Source organism: Artibeus jamaicensis, unplaced genomic scaffold (assembly GCF_021234435.1).
Source record: "Artibeus jamaicensis isolate MK-2021 breed Jamaican fruit bat unplaced genomic scaffold, CSHL_Jam_final scaffold_833, whole genome shotgun sequence".
NCBI lineage: Eukaryota > Metazoa > Chordata > Mammalia > Chiroptera > Phyllostomidae > Artibeus > Artibeus jamaicensis.
The window spans coordinates 13,670,001-13,691,943 of record NW_026522056.1 but is presented as its reverse complement, the minus strand read 5'-3'; the positions used below and the strand labels follow the sequence as shown (position 1 = coordinate 13,691,943).

The 21,943-nt window shown below is 39.7% G+C and overlaps 2 pseudogenes; one reads left to right on the top strand and one right to left on the bottom strand.

Annotated features, from left to right (window-relative positions):
- Nucleotides 1–14,153: 14,153 nt before the first annotated feature.
- On the top strand, nt 14,154–14,457 carry LOC119036817 (vacuolar ATPase assembly integral membrane protein VMA21-like; annotated as a pseudogene).
- Nucleotides 14,458–16,727: 2,270 nt separating this feature from the next.
- On the bottom strand, nt 16,728–16,821 carry LOC119036930 (uncharacterized; annotated as a pseudogene).
- Nucleotides 16,822–21,943: the final 5,122 nt, after the last annotated feature.

Here is a 21,943-nt window from a genome sequence, read left to right as displayed (position 1 = left end):
TTCTGTTTTTGTGGTTGACATCCTGTAGACATAAGGTTAAATTTTCCTGGTTATAAAATTCCAGAATGAAATTTTCTCTTAGCATTCTGAAGATATTATCCCATTACTTAGTGCTATCCGCTACATTTTAGAAATCACCTCTAATTTAATTGTCATTTGTTTTATAGAATATCTTTTTCTCTGGCAGGTTTAAAAATTTTTGTCTCGATATTCTGCATTTTCATCATGATGCTGTAGTCTTAAGATTCTGATGAACTTCTTATATCTGACGTTTGATATCTTTGAAGTTATATAAAATTCTCAGCAACATCATCTGTTTTTTAAAAACTGTATTTTAGTATGTACACTATTAGGTGTCCTGATTTTCCCTCTTTACCACCCTCCGCCCAGCACCCCATTCCCTCAGGAAATCCCCATACCCATGTCAATGTCCATGGGTCCTACATGAAAGTCCTCTGGTTTCTCCACTTCCTATACTGTCCTTTACATCCCATGGTTATTCTGTAACTACCTATTTGTATTTCTTAATCCTCTCACCTCTTCACCCATTGGCCCACAATTCCCTCCTACCTGGCAACCATCAAAACACTCTTCATATCCATGATTCGGTCTCTGTTCTTCTTGTTTGCTTAGTTTGTTTTTTAGATTCACTTGTAAACAGGTATGTATTTATTGCCATTTTATTGTTCATATTTTTTTCTTATTTTCTTAAATAAGTCCCTTTAACATTTCATATAGTAATGGTTTGGTGATGATGAACTCCTTTAGTTTTTTTCTTCTCCAGGAAGCTCATATTTATCTACCCTTCAATTATAAATTATAGCTTTGCTGGGTAGAGCATTCTAGGCTGTAGGTCCCTGCTTTTTATGACTCTGAATATTTCTTGCAATCTCTGCTAGCCAGCAAAGTTTCTTTTGAGAAATGAGCTGACAGTCTTATGAGAACTCCTCTGTGGGTAACTAACTTCTTTTCTCTCACTGCCTTTAACATTCTCTCTTTATCTTTAACCTTTGGCATTTTAATTACAATGTGTCTTGGAGTGGGCCTCTTTGCATTCATCATGTTTGGGATTCTCTGTGCTTCCTGGACATGCATGTCTATTTCCTTCACCACAATAGGAAGGTTTTCTTCCATCGTTTTTTTCAAATGGATTTCCAATTTCTTGCTCTTTCTCTTTTCCTTCTGGCACCTCCATGATGCAAATGCTGAACCTCCTGAAGTTGTCCCAGAGGCTGCTTCTTATACTATCCTTGTTATTTAGATTCTTATTTTCTTCTTGTTTTGACTGGTTCTTTTTTTTTTTCTTTAAGTTGTAAATCACTGATTTGATTCTCAGCCTTATCCGCTCTACAGTTGTTCCCCTGTAAATTGTTCTTTACATCAATTATGGCACCAGCTTGCCAGCTCTGTGGGGGGAGGGTTTAGAAAAGAAACAATGGCTTCTTCTTGCCTTGATGCCAGACACTTCAGTCTCTCCCTGTATACCACTGGGGCCTTTCGAGGTGCTACCCCAGTGCTGGAGCTCAGAGGGAGTGATTATTCTGAGTTAGTGAATCCATATGTGGGTTCTTTAAGAGGAACTGCTTGGGACTCCAGAAGTTTTTTCCACTGACTCAATCCTCACTGGTTTTTGCAGCCAGAAGTTGTGGGGACCTATCTTCCAGGCCCTGGAACTCTGGGCTGGGGGACCTGTTGTGGATCTGGGATTCCTTGCTCCTGAGGATTATATTTCCTGAATTTTTAACCACCATACATAGGTGAGGGGCCAGCCCATTCTACATCTGCATCCCTTCTAGTAGTCTGGATGGATGTGATTTCTTTTAATTCCATAGTTGTCATACTTCCATTCAACTCGATTTCTGATGGTGATGGCTGTTCTGTACCTGAGTTGAACTGTGATGTGGTTGTGTGAGGAGGTGAGTCACGTCTGCCACACTGCCATCTTGACCAGAAGTTCCACAACTTTATCTTTGAATATGGTTCTATTTACTTAGAATAACACTTTCTGTTATGTATGTTAAAACTTCTACCTGTATTTTTCAAGTTTCTTAACTAATTCATATTCTTTATCGCTTCCCTAGAATGCCTTCTCAATAAAGTTGATTTAAAAATCAGTTGATTTTATACAGACACAATATACACTGGGGAGGAGGGAAAATAATGTGGTATCTGTGTTTGCATTATACAGTTTATAAATGAAGCTTCATTAGGGTTCATTATAACACTCTTATTTTACATATGCTTAGATTGTTTATTATGCTTGAAAAACAATAATGTAAATGTAACGGTGTTTGCCTACCTATGTATAAATTATCTTTGAAAGAAATCAGTAAATTATAGAGAAGCACTTGGTGATTTAGGAATGAGGAGGAGAGCAATTTATCAGTTTATACGGATAACCAGAACTCTCATGTATTTTTGGTCATCATATAAACTGGTACAGCCACTTTAGAGAGCAAAGAAATAATAAAGTGAAGAAATAAAATGGGAGTCATTATAGTCAGGCTGCAAAATTACTAAAATCAAATAGATCGAGGCATGAGGAGATGGTTCTATTCTTATTTTAACTAGCCTGAAAACTTGAAAGTTTTGAACTTTCCGAACCTGTTCACAGGTTAAGACCATTTGACATCCATTATCCAGACTGCCAGTCACTTCGAGCAGGGGTCCCAAACCCTCAGGCTATGACCCATTAGGACCCCAAGCTTTACTCTTCTCATCAGTTTTCAGAAAGTTTGAAAGTTGTATTGTGAACTACAAAATTTTTTGCCTCCTATACCTAAACTTCTCTCTTCCACTTTCAGGTTCCGTTTACTTTTTCTCTGTGGTCCTACTTGTAGGCTTATACAACAAATGTTTAAATTTTTTTTCTTTATTTTTTAGAGAGAAAGGAAGGGAGGGAGAAAGAAAGAGAAACATCAATTATGAGAGAAACATTAATCAGCTGCCTCTCACATGTGTCCCAACCATGGACTGGCCCACAATCCAGGCATGTGCTCTGACTGGGAGTCAAACTGGTGACCTATCACAGGCTGGCATTCAATCCACTCAGCCACATCAGCCAGGACTTAAGGTGTTTTTTTTTTTTTTAGAGGCATTTAAATCCTAACTCTGATTGTATGTATCATGGAAACAGTAACAAACTGTAATCAGTAAAAATCTAAATGACTTATTATAACTAGCTTCATGCTTATGTCTTGATTTCAGGATACTACTACTTACTCCTTGATTTCAGGATAATGCTAAAATACCACAATAACACTACTAATTTCATGGTAATATCTGTGGGGTACACTAATCTATATATTAAAACGCTACAAATTCTTTAAGAAAGGTACTTTTTATTAGACATTCAGCAAAATTTGTGATGGCTTCCAAATTCTAGATTCTTTTGTTTCTCCAAGTTAAGCATTCAAGAAAATAATAAGGTATTTAAAATAGACATTGTAGATATATTTTTAAAAATATCATTACTATACATTTTAAAACATTTAAACAGAACATTTCACCCTTTACTGATGTTATTTGCCTATGTTTTACTGAAGTGCTTTAATAAACTGTCATTGCCCAAGAGACCTAAAGAAATAAAAATAGAGAAAATAAAAAGAAATTGGGGTAATTATACTCATGAAATCTAAGGAAAATAAGGATGAGACTGCATATAATGAAATGCCAAATAATGTGGGAACTAGAAATTCTGAACAATTTGATAGTGATAGTCTATATCCTTACAAATTTCCATGATGTTCATGCTGGCATTCACTTAGAATATCAATGGTGGTATAAAATATTTAGTAATGATTAACATATACATTTAGAAATTAGTGACATTTGCATGTCTTTTATAATTATACCAAGTTAAAGGATAATTTTTAAGTCAGTACATTAATAAGAATCTGAAGGAAACATAAGTTAACACAACTGTCAAGTATAAAAAACACGTACGTATGCAGATATGAAAGTGAAAAACTATCTTTCAGTTTGACCAGAAAATCACTCAAGGAAGGATGTTAACACAAAGACACTTCTTCCTCAGTGGTGTCCCAGGCTTTTTGGAATAGGAAAACAGTGACAAACAAAACCCTTGGACTAAGGGAAAAGAATATGGCTATGAGGACATTAAAATTACAGAACACTACCAACTACAGGTTTTAACAAAGGGTACTGAGTCTGATAAGCTTTTCCATAAATTTGTGGGAGGTATTCCATTAAAAGGAAAACGAGAGACTTCTAGCCAAGTTGGCAACACAGGTAAACACGACTTGCCTCTTCACACAACCATATCAGAATTACAACTAAATTATAGAACTATCACTCGGAACTGGCAGAAATGAAGCTGAAGTCTGACAACTACAGAATCAAAGAAACCACCTTCATCCGGTCTGGTAGGAGAGGCAGAGACACTGAATTGGCTGGTTCCACATCCATGTGCTCTGGATAAGAATCTGGGAGGGATATTTTGAGGGTGAGGAGTCCCACACTCACACCAGGCCGCCCAGCCCAAGGTTTTCAGAGCCAGGAAGGTAAGTTCCCGTACCTTCTCACTGCAAATCCCAGCAGGAATTGAGTTGGTGGAAGAAACTTCTGGAGCTCCAAGCACTCCCTCTTAAAGAACCCAAACACAAGCTTACTCAGACTCACACTCTCTGAGCTCAGGCATGGGGTAGTAGCTTAAAAGGCACAAGCAGTGTATAGGGAGGAGCTGAAGTGGCAAGAGCTGGGGACAGCTTTCTCTCAGACAGAAAGGCAGCACAGCCACAGAGCCGGCAGGCAGGCACCTTTTCTGAGATTCCTAACCAGGCTAACACTGGTCCCACCCAGGTGTCCTGCAGATCACCTGAGGCTCTGTCCCACCCAAGTTACAGCTGTTAACAGTAGTAGCTTTTCCACATAAATGGCTAGTCTTGGCTCAAGCTTCACAACTTCCTAAATCCTCTCAAAGAAGCAACAGCAGGCCTCAGTGAGACTCCAGGCCCCATACACAGCTTGGCTTCACCTGGGAATCTCCAACCCCAGCACAAGTAGCAGCCATCTCAGATTGCTCTATAGTTCAGGCAGGGTGGCCAGGCAAAACAAAGGTGGGGGCTGACCTTGGCCTGCATCACCCAGGAAACTCCAGAACCTGCACACTTAGTGGACAGCTACAGACCATGTCAGAACACTAACACCCTGCCCCTGCGGAGCTGATCTTCTACGGAGGGCAAAAGTTCGTGATCAGTGGTCACAGCCAGTCCTTGCAATTGACTGACCTGGGTAAATACCTCCCATTGACCTGCCAACAGTAACCAAGGCTCAATTACAAGAGGAGGGCCCACACAAAAGGTGCACCTTGGGTACCCAGCTTGAGTGGTAGGGAAGGCTGTGCCACTGGACCCCTACAAGACACCTACTATATTAGGCCATGCTACCAAGACAGGGAGTTATAGAAGCTCTTTTTAATAATAGAAACAAACACAGGGAGGCTTCCAAAATGAGGAGACAAAGAAACATGGCCCAAATGAAAGAACAGATCAAAACTCCAGAAAAAGAGCTAAACAAAATACAAGCAATCTATCAGTTGCAGAGTTCCAAACATTGGTCATAAAGATGCTCAAGGAACTTAGTGAGGGCCTCAGCAGCACAAAAAAGATCCAATGAGAAATGAAGGACACACTAACTGACATGAAGAACAATTTACAGGGAAACAACTGTAGAGTGAATAAAGCCAAGAATCAAATCAACAATTTGGAACATAAAGAAGAAAAAAAGAACCAGTCAGAACAAGAAAAAAGAATAAAAAAAATGAGGATGGTATAAGCAGCCTCTGGAACAACTTCAGGAGGTTCAGCATTTGCACTATATGGGTGCCAGGAGAAAAGCAAAAAAACTGGAAATCTATTTGAAAAAATAATGAAAAAAAACCTCCCCAATTTGGTGAAGGAAATAGACATGCATGTCCAGGAAGCACAGAGAATCCCAAACATGATGAATGCAAAGAGGCCCACTCCAAGACGCATTATAATTAAAATGCCAAAGGTTAAAGATAAAGAGAGAATGTTAAAGGAAGTGAGAGAAAAGAAGTTAGTTACCCACAGAGGAGTTCTCATAAGACTGTCAGCTCATTTCTCAAAAGAAACTTTGCTGGCTAGCAGAGATTCCAAGAAATATTCAGAGTCATGAAAAGCAGGGACCTACAGCCTAGATTGCTCTACCCAGCAAAGCTATCATTTATAATTGAAGGGTAGATAAATATGAGCTTCCTGGAGAAGAAAAAGGAGTTCATCATCACCAAACCATTACTATATGAAATGTTAAGGGGACTTTTTTTTTTAGAGAGAATCTTTTTTTTTTTTTTAAGATTTTATTTATTTATCTTTAGAGGGGAAGGGAAGGAGAGAAGGAGAGAAAGATCAATGTATGGTTGCCTCTCATGTGTCCCCTGCTGGGAACTGCCCTGCAACCCAGGCATGTGCCCTGACTGGGAATCGAACTGTGATCCTCTGGTTTGCAGGCCTGCACTCAATCCACTGAGCCACACCAGCCAGGGATAAAGGGACTTATTTAAAAAAAGAAGATAAAAATTATGAACAATAAAATGGCAATAAATACATACCTGTTTTCAAGTGAATCTAAAAAACAAACTAAGCAAATAAGAACAACAGAATCGTAGATCAGGAGCATTTTGATGGATGTCAGATGGGAGTGCAGGATAAGGGAAGGGGTGAAGAGGTGAAAGGATTAAGAAGTACAAATAGGTAGTTACAGAAAAGCCATAGGGCCCTAGCTGGTGTAGCTCAGTGGACTGAGCGAGAGCCTGCAAACCAGAGGATCACAGTTCAATTCTACCCAGGGCACATGCCTGGGTTGCAGGCCAGTTCCCAGCAGGGGACACACGAGAGGCAACCATACACTGATATTTCTCTCCCTCTCTCCTTCCTTTGTCCTCTAAAGATAAATAAATAAAAATCTTAAAAAAAAAGCCATAGGGATGTAAAGTACAGTATAGGAAATGGAGTAGCTGAAGTATTTACATGAATGGTCTGTGAAACTTAAGAATGGTGTAGGGATTGCCTGAGGGAGTGGGGGTGCTGGGTGGGTGGGGCATGGGGGGCATGGGGGGCAAGGGGGGAGTACATTCAGGCAACTGTAATAGTATAATCAATAAAATGTAATTTAAAAAACGAAAAATTTAAATTAAAAAAGTCACATAAAAAAAAAAAACCGAAAATAACTAAATAAAAATTAAAAAAAAAAAAAGAACATCAGCCTAAGTTTAAAATTAACCCTAAAGATAAAAACAATCTTGGCCTATTAAAAAAAAAAACTAAATAACTGTCAATACTTTTTTTATTTACTAGAACCTATCCAGGATAATAACTCTGAATTTAATATGCAGAAATATGTATTTATTTGTGTGGATATGGCTGAAAGTCTTCAACTAATGTTACAATTAAACATAAAAATTCTTATTCTGCCCTCACTGGTGTGGCTCAGAGGACTGAGTGCTGGCCTGTGAACCAAAAGTTCACTGGTTCAATTCCCAGTCAGGGCACACGCCTGGGTTGTGGACCAGGTTCCCAGTGTGTGGCATGCAAGAGGCAACTGCACATTAATATTTCTGTCCCTCTCTGCCCCTCTCTGTCTAAAAAATAAAGTCTTTAAAAATTTTTGTTAAAAAAATGAATAATTATTCTTTGAAGTACAGAGACTGGCACAAATAACACCTCTCTCTTTTTTTTTTTTTTTTTACAAAATCTTTTACTACAAAATCATAAGCATTTAATTCTGTAACATAACAACATCATACCCAACCCATCGTATGACATTTTAGGTGAAATCTTCAAATTAAAACTATAAATGATCATGCCCACATCATTACCCTACCAACCACACCCAAACAGGCCTTTCTTCTGCTGGATGCCTATATCTCAGATTTTCTTCTTTAAACTACCCAGTGTGTGGGTTGGAAAGGCTTATAAAATAGTTGGGGAGAAAAAAGCTTCAGTTTTACCTCATTTTAACCAGTTTCAGGAGATGCTTACAGTGACTCATTTAAGAATACAAGTGTCAAGGAGTCAAGCCTACAAAATTATGTTCAGCTGTCAGTCGAAATGCCAACTTTCCCATTCTTTAGGAACCTCTGTATTTGAGGGCAGAAAATAGAGACGCAATTATCACCTTATATGATACACCAGCAACATTTGTTAGGGTATAAAATTATATTGGAAAATTAAGCAAGCTTGTTATGAATGCGTCAAATTAACACTTATTAAGTGGAGCACAGGGTGCCAGATGGTGAGTCAAGGTTCAACAACAGACCACAAGAGGAATTTAAATAGAGAAGTTTATTACTCACAGGTCCTTAAAATGCCTCAAGGGACTACTCAGGTAGGTCAAAGCACAGTGCAGAGGGAGAGAGAGAGGCATGACCTGGGGCACTGCCTTTATGAGGGTCTATGTGGAGTGAGCTGGGATTCCTGGGCCAGAGACCGACAGAACAACTCAAACCAAAAGAGCAGGATTCCAGTAAGCTACATGGGGGTCTTTTCTAAGGGGAAGACAATGGGAGACAGAGGAGAATGTTGATAACAAGGGCTGTTGGGGAAGTCATACCAGAAACTTCTATTTGCTTGTGATTCTGAGGGCTACTACTGAGGACGTGCACTCACGAGAGAGGCCTAGTCTTGGCGTAAGGTCACTGCAGACTGCTCAGCAAACAAAATGAATGCTGAGGTAGCAATGAAGTAGCTTAGCTAAACTCTCCATAAAACTTGAGGTTAAAAAAAAGCAGAGAAATGAAGTGATCAGTGTGGCAAGATCTGGGTATGGAATCAATTCCACTCAGTTAAATTCAGTTATTTAGGTAGTTGAGCTTTGAGTCAGTTTTTAAAGCTTTTAAAAAAATCTTGTACTGAAAAAGATCTTAACCGACACCTCTAGAAAAAAATATTATTCAGTAAGTTATCTGGGTGTACGATACTTTCCAACTATGGAACACTGGCTGGAACCAGGAACTAAAAAGCACCAGAAACTAAAATTCACATTGATGAAATTACCTATGTTTCTGGTCTTAGTGAACTAAGGGCAGTGGTTCTCAAATTATGGTCCCTAGATTAGCAGCATCAGTATAGCTGGAAACTTGTCGGCAACGCAAACCCTCTGGCCCCACCCTAGATCTACTCAATCAGAAACCCTAGGAGTTGGGTCCAGCAGTCTGTGACTTGAGCCCCAGCAGTCAAGTTCTCTGGGTGATTCTGATGTAAGCTATGTTTGACATTTATAGTTGGATAATTAAAGGTGAGAAACGCATCCAATAAACTACATAAAAATCATTTCTTTTAGCCCCTTCTTCTTTTTTATTTTTATTATCAGCAATCTCTTTCAACCAGTGTCACAATGAGGAGAAAGAAATATTCTTAACCAGGAAATTCACTTTCTGGCTTAACACTCCTGCAGAGAAAGAATCAAAAAGAAAGAAAAGAAAAGAAAAAGGAAGAGAAGAAAAGAATGTGGTTTTGCCTTTTGGGGATGAAATGGAGACAGGCATTTAATTCATTTCGTAAGTATTTACCAAGCAGCTACGCCTTGTTTCCAGGCACTCAGCAAGAAGGAAAGACAAGGAAGTAGAAAAGTACCGTGAAGGCCATCAACAATTTTTATCCTGGGTGTCATTTAGTGTAATACTAGTAACAGAGATTGCCTATTCCTGGTGTTCACATAGGCAGTAATACTCAATTGAAGAATAAGATATTTATATTAAAGCAATGGACTAGCAAAGCAAAAAAAAAAAAAACACCCAAAAAACAAAAAACAAACCATGGTTCATCCCTAATACCCTAGGGTTAATGTTTCACAAACTTTAACATATACCAGAATAACTGAGAGGGCTTGTTAAAACACAGATTACTGGGTTGCACTTCCAGTTTCCAATTCGGTATGACTGACTGAATTGAGGCCAAGTAATTTCTATTTCTAATAAATTCCCAAGTTACTCTGATTGTTAGAGACCACATTTTGAGAATCACCAAGCTAGATCATCCAGCCCAATAAAATTTGGGTACTCCAGGAAGGAAAACAACTAAGGATTACCAGCACATTTTTTAAGCCTTATTCATTTATACCTGTTGCTGAGATTTAGTTTGTTAACCTCAGGGCAAGGAAAGTAGCCAAGAGAGGGATTACCTTTTAAACAATGCGGTTTAACTATTTTATCACAATAACCTATGTCCAGTTGTCTATGTTGGATCTACCAACCTCCACTATGAGGGGCTTCCTAAACTAGAAGCAAAAGCTAGTACTCAAAGATTTTCATGATTTTGTGGTGACTCAAAAGTCCTAATTTTGTTTAAAGTCCTAATGTCCTGTTCTATATGGGTAGATTTCTCTAAAAATTTGGGGCAGACTCTCCCTCCAGGTCCAAGAGTATCCTATATCTAATTACACACAGTCAAATGAAAGGAAAGTTAAAAGTAATTTACATGCTTTAAAGACTATCCCAAGAGTCTAAGCTACGGAAAAGAGTATTTCCAGTCTAGCTGCTTTTCATCAGGGGAATAATTAAAGTTAAGGGGTCCCCGGGTTTCCCTTTGGAGTCTAGGAGCTTGAGTAAAAATAGATCAGGTTCCACAAAGGTCCAAGGTCATCCTAGTTACAGAGAAAGGTGAGGAAATATTTTCCATATTTAAATTTGAGAAGGTTAAGAATTGACAATTATTCAGTCTTCTTTCATTTCATCAATTTTTCACTAACTCGATCCTCCAGTCCTAGTCTTCTTCAGCCTTAAATGCCCAAGTTCTGACTGGCGTGACCAAAATAGAACCACTCTACCTACCACAGAGTGAACAAAGGGTAACGTGCAACTTATTTCACAACAAGGAAAATAACCTGGATTACCTACCCTCCTCCTCTACATATCTTGTTTTATGTTTATAGATGAACACAATGAGAGGGTAGTTGTTACTATTAGTGAGCCCAAATATTGAATATAAAGAATACCTTCCTCTAAGTTACTGTATTGAAAACATAGTGAAAAGCAAATGAAAACAGCCAGAAAGAAAACCCTTTGCTAATTTACAGCCATTTCTTGTCCTCTCCATGCTGATATAAAGAGAGATGATTGCCTAGGGAAAGTCCTGGAAATTAGATGTGTTCCTAGAAGGGTGTAATATATGGAAGTTAAGTGTGCCAGGGGCCGCGAAAGATGAAGAATAGATCAATCAATAAAATCCCAAACTGAGCACGCTCTGCTCAGCAGATGGAAATTACATGCAAAAGGAGTTAGGGAGTTGTTATGAAAGCACAGGGATAAGATTAGTAGCTAATCTATTATGGCTATGAGACTTTAAAAGACATTAGGGAAATACAAAGGAATAATCAGATGATTAAAGATAATGACATAAAATTTTCAAGGGAATTAAAAACATAAAACTCTTGGAAAAAAAATAATAATAAGAGCACCTTGTTTAATCCTTGTAGAAAACCTATCAATTACCTTCTGTAACAAACAATATAATCTCTAAAACTGATCACATCTAAAAATCCACACAATTCATTTTATTAATGTAGGACAAATAACTATACAGGTAATACACAAGGCATTTCTTGGATTGAACCAACAATGAGTCAACCTTTCCTCCCACTCTGCATTGTTATCTAGTTAAAAACCAAGAGTAGCCCTCAGATTGCCCCCTAATCTAAAACTGTGCACTGAATAATTCTTGCTTTTCAAGATATTCCTCTCATTTTTAAATATTATGGTATCTTTTTGTGTTGGTCCAAAGAATTCAGCAATAGTTTCATTTTGTCCACATCTTGGTATGGAAAATATAGCTACCAGACATTATTCACCTATTATGGTTTGCTAAATCTAAAATAAGTAAATGTATGGCTGAGGCCAGAAAGATAAAGTAAAAAAATCTTTTTTAAAAAAGTTAACTATTTAATATTAGACTATGTAAATGAAGTGATGCCTAGAAAACACTAACACATAATTATAATTCCTAAATAAATTTATTTAATTATACATCCTTTTCATGAAAGTGGTAGAATATTCGTTTAAAATTTTAATTTTTCATATTTAAATTTGAGGTTAAGAATTGACAATTATTCAGTCTTCTTTCATTTCATCAACAAGCTAATAATGTGCATCCTTACTAATGATCTTACCAAGGATTGTTTTTAATATCATTTATCTATTTCTAACACTAAATTTATTTTAAGAGTCTACCTGACTTAAATAAATAACAGTTTTCTCAAATATTCTGTAGAAGTAGTTTAATCATGTAATGTCTAAAACATTGAAATAAACCTGGTGGGAATTACACCTAGTAGATGGACTGGGGATTCAAAGGACTTCAAAGACACATACAGGCAAAATCTGAATATGGAGTCCCAAGGAGAAAAGTACTGTAACTAGAATACTTTTCATATCCACACCCCACCCCCTGCCCAAGCAGAAAAATAAACTGGAATCATTTTTCTTTTTGATAGTATTCTTCCATTAAACTGAAATTTTAGTCCTACTTTTGGACAGTCACATTAAATATAAGGTGACCAAAAAAAGTAATTTGCCATCAGATTTCAAATTTGAAGCACATAATTATCCTTAATTTAGCATTAAGTCTTTTAGATTCCTTAAAGTTATCTGACATACTCATGTCATAGATTAAAGATAAATTTTTACAAGATTTATTTTTAGAGAGAGGGGAAGGAAGGGAGAAGGAGAGGGGCAGAAACATCAATGTGCAAGAGAACTGTACATTTCAAATCTGTAGCAAATAATTATCCTTAATTTAGCATTAAGTAGTTTAGATTCTTTTCTACAAGAAAATTATCTGACACATTCATGTCATAGATTAAAAATTAAAAATTTTAAAGATTTTATTTATTTTGGGGGGGAAGGAAGGGAGGAGAGGGGGGCAAAAACATCGATGTGCAAGAGAAATACCAATTGGTTGCCTCTCACACACCCCGGACTGGGAACCTGGTCCACAACCCAGGCATGTGCCCTGACCAGGAATTGAACAGACAATCTGTTGGTCTTCAGGCTGGTGCTCAATTCACTGAGCCACATCCACCAGGGCTAAAGGAAAGTATTTTCAGTGAGTCTGGTAAAGTCAGATCACCTGGTTCCAAATCCTATTCTCTCCCTGACTAAATATCCAACTTTGGACCAGTCATCTTCTCTCTCTTGTGCCTCACTTGTTTCATATATAAAAATGAGAAAGTTAACAAATATCTACTTATTTAATTCAGTTAGTCAATACTCTCCTGCTGTACTGATTAACTGAACACATGCAACACACAGAACAATGGCTGGCACAGGATACATGTTAGCTCTTGTTAGTACATGTTTAATCATATAGGAGGTGTAATTTTTGTAAACCTTACAGCTTAATGTTAATCATTTAACATTCCTTTTCTTTCTCAAAAATCTGCAAAGGCTTGATTTTTTCTTTAGCCTTAAGAGAGAACAAACATCCATAAAGGTGCTTGTATGTGTATGGGCAAAATACCCCACATGGGTAGGTATAAGTTTGGAAAAACTAAAATGCTAGGTTTAACTGACTGAAATAGGCTTGACAGACATAGGCAAACACACAAAAAAACAGGTTTTCTAGGAAGAGAGAAAGGCGGATTCATGGATTTTCTTTAAAATTTGTTGTGCTGCTATTCACTGAAATTGCTTCCTAATTCCTTGGCTAAATATGATTTCATACAAGACATACCACACAAAATGTAAAGGATGAATAAAACTTAAGACTACCATTTCAAGCTCAAAAGGCTTATAGACTTCTCTGACCACCACTACAATATGTAATTCTACTAGCAAAGAATTTAATTTTGTGCAAGTTTTGTCCCTTGATTTGTTTCATTATATTGACACAAAATTTGTGGCAATATTTTCATCTATTTATGTTAAAAATATTTGTTCGTATCTCCCTTTAAAGATAATTAGTTTTATGCTCATAGTTTCTGCTAAGATCCAACCTTAAAATGTTTATATGAACTTTAAGTGTTTCTCAAAACAAACCCTTACTTGTAAGCCACAAAACACTGACCTACCAAAAGAGGTCACAGTGCTCTACCTCCACCAGTAGTCTGCCAAGCCACTGCAGTGTGGCCACTGGGAGAGTCCAGTCTGCCTAAGAGAACCTGCTCCTGATGGCCATGCCATGGGGTGCCTTGATAAAGCTACACTGAACGCACTGCAGCCACACAGCGTCAGAAAGTAAAGTTTATTAGCCTCTCCTCGGAAGACTCTCCTGGTTCTTCAGAGCTTTAATGACCACTGTACCTACTGGGTTATATTTCACCACCACTAAATCTTATGTTTTTGAAGATGCCTTTGGGATGTCCAATGAAGACAGCTATTTTTATGCTGCTATTGCTGCAGTGGTTGCTGTTCATGTGGTGCTGGTCCTCTATGTGGCCTGGAATGAAGGCTCAGGGCAGTGGTGTGAAGGCAAACAGAATTAAAGTCAACATCACCTTTTGATAGCATTAAACTGATTTTTCTTAATGGAAAAAAAAAAGATGTTACTATAAGGTACAATTAATGCGGATTGAGGGAAGAAGTAAAGGACTGGCAGTTAAAAACCCAGGTTTGAGTACTGGCTCTCCTACTATCTAGCTATCTCTGTTTATAAAACTGAAATGAGTTCCTCTAAAAACAACCATTAAAGTTCATTAATGCTAAATTTGTTTCTGGGGGAGGGGTGTCTCACAGTTGAGAGATGAAACCTTACATCTTTTCCTCAACAAAATCCACATTTCTTTGCAAATAATTAGGGGCTGCAAGTAATCATTGAAAACCATGTATCCTAAGTTAAGAACCTCGAAAGAAGACTATTACAATGGTTCCTCCTGATTTAATATAAAAAAATGTTATTTACTCATTCTTCCCTATCTCCTTCTCTTTCAAACACACACATACACACACTCTCTCACTTTATAAACTTGCTGTTCAATCTGTAACTATACAATGGCTAACTTTTACATTTATTTTTTTTAAGTGAAGAAAATGAAGATTTACCTTCATCAGAAAAAGTAAAATATCTTCCACCATTGATGCATGTGCACTTGCGCAGGTCTGAGATTTGTATCCCGACTAGCTAGATACTCAAATCACTGATGTTCTCTTACTGGATCACTGTCCTCAAGTTGAGCTACACTACAGTGGATTAAACCATTTAGAAAACCTAAAATCAAAATAGTTTTTGCATATCTGGTGTCCAGTAAGCACTACCAAAGCCAGCCAAAAAAAAATTAGGTTCTGATTAGGATTTAATTATCCACATACATTCACAGCCACACTGGTGAAAGCAGCAGTTGCAGCTCCACCAAAGTCTCAGCTGTTGTAATTAAAGACAGGCTCTCAGGAGCAGCTTTCATTAGTTTCACAGAGTGGTAATTACAAACGCTTTGTATTATGTGGATTATACATTCCAAGGTATAGAGTTTCTACAAGACTTCAGGGACTATCTTAATAGGCAAAGTTGCTCATTAAAGCAATAATCAAATTTACACTACATTAAGAGTTTAACATTTTCTGAACTATGCTCACCTTATTATGCAACTTTACCAAATATTGTAAAATGGAGCTAGTTCTAAAAAGTTAATTTCTGTCAATCTCACTCTACTACTGGGCTAACTTTATAAAACCAAAATTATTAAAAAGTTCAAACAAATCAGCCTACCATATCACTCATAAACAGATAAAATCAATAAAACACTGGAGTTCTGGAAATATTTGATGAATCGAACTGAAAAAATCTTCCTTTTGATATGTAAGGATAAGTTACAAACTATGAATAAAAAGGTAATCCTTACCTTTTTATTCATAGCTGAATAAAGTTGAAAACTAATCCCACTTGTGCAGCACATTTTGGGGTGACAGACTTAATCAGATTCCATTGAATCTAACAGAGTAACATGCAGGCACTTCAAATCCCCTAAATTATCCTTCATGAAAGCAAAGATATTTTGAAGTATGTGAGAGAGAAAATAGGAATACGGAAAAAGCAGACCAAAGTAATATATTTACCAAAATCATAATTGCCAATTTTTAAAAAATAAATCTTTGGGTACTGTAAGAACAGTGATTGTTTTCTCTAATTCAAAAATTTTGTAATCCAGGTATAGTATGCCATCCTTTCAGTATAGTAAAACATAACTTTAAAAGTTAAGCTATCTTCCCATTAGTTCACAACTGAACTCTACCATTTCTTTCCTAGTTATTTGAATTCTTCAATAAATGTTTAAAATGAAAAATAAGCATGGGTAATCAAGATGCTTAGGCATCTTCTCAAAAATTTTGACATCTTTATGTTTAAGGAAGGTTCAGAATTTTAACAGTGCAATAAGGTAAAGACATTTTTTTTTAATTAGAAACTTTGAAGGAAGTTATGACAGAGCACTGAAAAATATCCCCAATAATGATTCTACTCCTTCAACCCCCTTGGTCTGAAATGCCTTCCTTTCCAATCAGCAATGATAGATATATTTTGAGAGAAGCCTAAAACCTTTACAAAATGCCTAGTAAGTAAAAATAACAATTTTCTAGATGCGAACTCAATCACACTTTCCTTAAAGCTTGTATCACTTCTATTCCCTCTATACTTAACACGTAAGTTAAAAAGGAAATTCAAAAACTTAAGTAAATTATAATTTTGGGTCATTCTGACTTTATACGTTGAAGTAGTCCCATACTCACCTGCCATCCCCCAAAGAACACTTCACTTACAGTATTGGAGTACTTCATATTGCACTTGGAACCCACAATTTTTAAACTGGTAAGAACAGATACTACACCTGATCTTAGCCAAAAGGCTGAGAAAGAAGTGTTGGAACCCACAATTTTTAAAACTGAGGGTAACAGGGTAATGCCTGGTAATGCCTTGGAGTCACCAGTAACCCTCAGCCTTTCCACTTTCTGTAACATCACTATTAAACTTTTTTTCTACACGGCCACTATGAACCTCAAATTGAGCATTCCAGACAAATGGAGTAAGTCCAGCCACAAGCATGGCAAGGGTGGAAACTGCCTTAAAATTAAGTATTGGATAGGCTTAGGCTATTAAATTACCTGATGTTCAGGAGACTTTTTCTGCACCCACAGTCCTGAGCGGCCCGAAAAGTATCAGTATGTTCCTCCTAAAAGTCAAGAACTACCAAGCCGAAGCAGTCCCGCAAAATTTCCACTCTGCCTTCACAACGGCCAAAGCGCCCGGGACACGCGGCGGCCGCATCCCCGGACGCCTAAGCCCGCCCGCCCGCCAGTCGGGGCCAGCTCTCCGCGGGCTCCTCTCCCGAGCCGCCCTCGCCTACCCGAGCGTCCCCACGTCCGCCGGTGTCTGCAGCGAGACCGCCGGCGGCCAGCACCCGCAGGCATCGTCCTCGCGCGCGCGGCTTCTGCTGGGTGGCGGCCCGCGGACAGCCCGGGCGCCCCAGACTGCTGGGCTCCTCGCTGTGTTCCGAGAGCAGCCAAGGGGGGGGGGGGCTGCTGGGCTCCTCGCTGTGTTCCGAGAGCAGCCACGGGGGGGGGGGGGGCTGCTGGGCTCCTCGCTGTGTTCCGAGAGCAGCCGCCAGGGGGGGGGGGGCTGCTGGGCTCCTCGCTGTGTTCCGAGAGCAGCCGCCACGGGGGGATGGGGGGGGTGTTCCCTGCCTCGGGGATCCGGAGCCTCGAGTCCCGCGTGAGCCCCCCCCAACCAGGCCCGGAGTAGGCGGCGCCCGGACAAAGCCACACCCTACCCCACCACCTGCCCGCCGCCCCACAGAGATACAGCGCCCCAGCGCCCCAGCGCCCGAGGCCCAGTTGAGCACTCCAAACGCCCTACTCCGTGCAAGGGCGCGGAGGATTCGAAGCGTTCCCTTCTGCCTTCGGTAAACCGAGACCCGAGGCTGAAGGGAACGGGTCGAGGTGAGGTCACGTCTAGCACACTGGGCTCTTCCCTACCGGGGCCTCGGAACCCCAGGCTGCGGAGAGGCATGCGGCTCCCTCGTGGCTCTCAGTCAGGAGGCAGAGGGGGCGCAGGAACAAGACCCTCCGTTTGAGGCCCCTGGCTCCTCGGATGCCCACTTTTGGGCCCAAGACAGGAAGCCCTGAACCTCGTGATAATTAACGTTCTCTCTTTAATTCACTGAGAACCTCCCTAGTTTCTAAACGGCCTCCCCTCATCCTCCACATTCCCCACAAACCCTGAGCCGTCTTACTTGTCCAGTCAGTTCCTCGGCATCTAAATCTTCCCAAGGAGAAAATGAGTTTCCATCACCTTCCACGAAACTTTAAGAACAGAGCTGAGCGCCTCAGTCACGTGGTCACGGCACACGCAGAGGCGTCTGTACTAGGCGTGGTTTGCATGTGCGCCTGCGCAATGGGCAATAAGCGATCAAGAAGCCCTGGGTGAGAAGACCTGAAGCTTGCGGATTGGGGGCTGGGTAGACATAGCTCTAAGTTCCCATGGAGTGTTCCAGCACATAATGTGTGTTCCGTGCATACTTTATTTACACCTAGTAGGTCTTCAACAAACATGAGGAATGAATGAATGAAATATACATGCTGCTGGTATCCTCTCCAGTCAGATGCCTGGATTCTCTTCTCTTAACTAAAGAGTGGGTGTTGCTTAAGTCAGTCTCCACGTATCCTCAGTTCTTCTGAAGGGGCCATTCTGGTGCATTGTAGGCCTGAAGCATTCTTCATTATTTATGGGTAAAGATGGTGGGCAACTCAAATAATGCCCCATTCCATTTCCTGATAAACACTATAAGGCAAATTGCTTCAGGCCTACAATTGTGAAATTAAATACAAGAGACTGATTGATCCACAGTACCTGGATTCTGAGATTTACACAGCCCTCGAATTGAGCTGTAATAAACTATGCTGTAGATAATTAATTTTCTGAACGTAAGAAGTCTTTTTTTTTTATTGATTATGCCATTACATTTGCTCTATTCCCCCCTCCCCCACCATTTCCCCCTTTAGTTCATGAACATGTGTCTCAAATTCTTTAGATTCTGTATTTCCCCTACTATTCTTACCCTCCCCCCTATCTATTTTCTATCTACTGTCTATACTACTTATTTTCTGTACCTTCTCCCCCCTTCCCCTCCTCCCACTCCCCTGTTGCTAACCCTCCATGTGATCTTCATTTCTATGGTTCTGCTCCTGATCTAGCTATCCTCTTAGTTTGCTTTTGTTTTAGGTGTGGTTCTTAATAACTGTGAGTTTGCTGTCCTTTCACTGTTCATCTTTTTTATCTTCTTTTTCTTAGGTAAGTCCCTTTAACATTTCATATAGTAAGGGCTTGGTGATGATGAACTCCTTGAATTTGGTCTTATCTGAGAAGCACTTTATCTGTCCTTCCATTCTAAATGAAAGTTTTGCTGGGTAGAGCAATCTTGGTTGTAGATCTTTGGTTTTCATGACTTGGAATACCTCTGTCCAGCCCCTTCTTGCCTGTAAGGTCTCTTTTGAGAAATCAGCTGACAGTCTGATGGGAACTCCTTTGTAGGTGACTGTCCCCTTAGCTCTTGCTGCTTCTAGGATTCTCTCCTTCATTTTAATCTTGGCTAATGTAATTATGATGTGCCTTGGTGTGTTCCTTCTTGGGTCCAACTTCTTTGGGACTCTCTGAGCTTCCTGGATTTCTCGGAAGTCTATTTCCTTTGCCATCTTGGGGAAATTCTCCTTTATTATTTGTTCAAATAATTTTTCAACTGGTGGTTGTGCCTTTCCCCCTTCTGGTACCCCTATAATTCGGATGTTGGAACGTTTAAAGATGTCCTGGAGGTTCCTAAGCTTCTCCTCATTTTTCTGAATTCTTATTTCTTCATTCCTTTCTGTTTGATCATTTTTTTCTTCCGTCTGGTCCTCTCCCTTGATTTGAGTCCCAATTTTCTTTCCATTACTATTGGTATCTTTTGTATCAGCATTCATTTCAATTAATTTAGCTTCCATATGTTTCTCTAATTTGTGACTAAAATCCACCAGTTCTGTAAGGATCTTTATAACCAGTGTTTTGAACTGTGCATCTGAAAGACTGGCTATTTCTTCATCACTTAGGTCTATCGGTTCTGGGGCTCTGAGTTGTCCTAGAGCCATTTTTGGTCTATTCGTGCTGTTAAGTGAGCGGAGCGAAGCCTTAGTTGTTTACCAGGACGGGGCGACCCAGGTCGCTGGTTTGTGACGCTGTGTGTGGGGGCGTGGTCAGAGAGGGAGCAATGGCGTTCCTCTCCGCTAGCCCAGCGCATCCAGTCACTCAAACGCCTCGGGCTTGCTTATCCGATCCTAATTTTGCGAGCCTGCTGCACCGCGCGGGTTTCCCTTCTCACTGGTTTCTCCACACGTAAATGCGCGCGACCGACCGACTGCGCCTCTTCCCTGTGCGCTCCGGCAGCCAGCTTGCTGGCGATTAGCGCCCTCGGTTGCCTGCGTGTACCGCGCACCGCCCCGGGAATTTTTTCTTGCTAACCTGCTCCACTGCTGGCCTCGCTCCTCGTACCAGTCCAGCCGAGTATCTAGCTGTCCTTTGGACTCCGTATTGTCGATTTTCCGTGTGGCTTGGTTGTGACTGCTGTTAAAAATAGTTGTTCTTAGATTTGGTTGTGCACAGAGGCGAGGTGGACCCTCCACCTACTTCTCCATCTTGGCGGAAGTCCTGAACGTAAGAAGTCTTTAAAAATCTTGATTTTTAGGTTCCCCAAAACTTGTTATGTGTTTGCTACCTCCAAGCTCAAGCCTTAGCTAACAAAGTTGGCTATTAGCTGTAGAACATAAAAAGTCCTTTAAAAACTTTTAAAATTAAATTATAAAATCATCAAAAAAAAAAGGGGTGCCAGAATGGCTTTTGCAAAAGAACTGGTCCAGAAATTCAAATATTTTTTTTCAACGTCACTGATGTAGCTAGGTATTCACGTTTTTTAGCCTCTTTTCCTTTCTAAAGTCATTATCTTCAAATGAAAGAAGAGATTGATCTATTTCTTGTCCTCCCAGATCCCTGCATATCACATCCAAGATATCCAAGTCATTAGAAATGCATTTCACATTGCTTTTGCTGTTAACACTACTTTCAAAGACTATTGATACAGGCGGGTGTAATTAGTTGAATTCGAATACTGGCAAGCATACTACAATGTTCTGAATATTCAATTCTGTGACAGGCTTGGAATTTCTTAAAGAGTTTTTTTAAAGAAGAGAATTCCTACAAAGTAGAATTTTTGGACAGAATGAAATAAGTAAGATGTTATTCATGAGTCCTACCTCTTTTCATTCTTCTACATTTCTCTATTCTATTCTTTTCCTCAAAAGAAGTAAATAGTGCCAGACGTCCAATAAAGATAACAGAGAAGGTAAATACAGTACTTGAATCCTTCCACAATCACATCAAAATTACAACAAAACTACAGAACAACCAGAACCTCCTGAACCTCCTGAAATCTAACTGAATGGCAGTCTTATAACTAAGGATATAAAGAAACCACACCAAGATTTGTTGGAGGGGCAGAGATGAGGAATAGGCTGGTCCCACACCTATGTGTGGTATACAAAAATAGGGAGGGATATCTCAGTTGCAGAGGCCCTCCACCTGCACTGCTAAAGAGCAAGGGGTCCCAGACCCACACCAGGCACCCTAGCCCAGGGTTCCAGAGCCAGGAAAAGACGTCTCTATAACATATGGCTGTAAAAACCAACAGGGATTGTGGTTGAGGGAGGTGGAGGGCTTTTGGAGTCCCAGGCAGTTCCTTTTAAAGGGCCTATGAACAGACTTACTTGGACTCACTCACTCTGAACTTCAACAGTGGAGCAGCAGCTGAAAAGGCATCAGGGACATATAGGGAGTAACTGAATTGTTTGGCATCAGAATGAGAGCTGGAGAGACAGCTTTTGCCAGACAAAAGTGCTGGCAGAAGCCATTACTCCTTTCTGAGACTCCTCCTTACCCTGCAGGTAGGTGCCATATCTGAG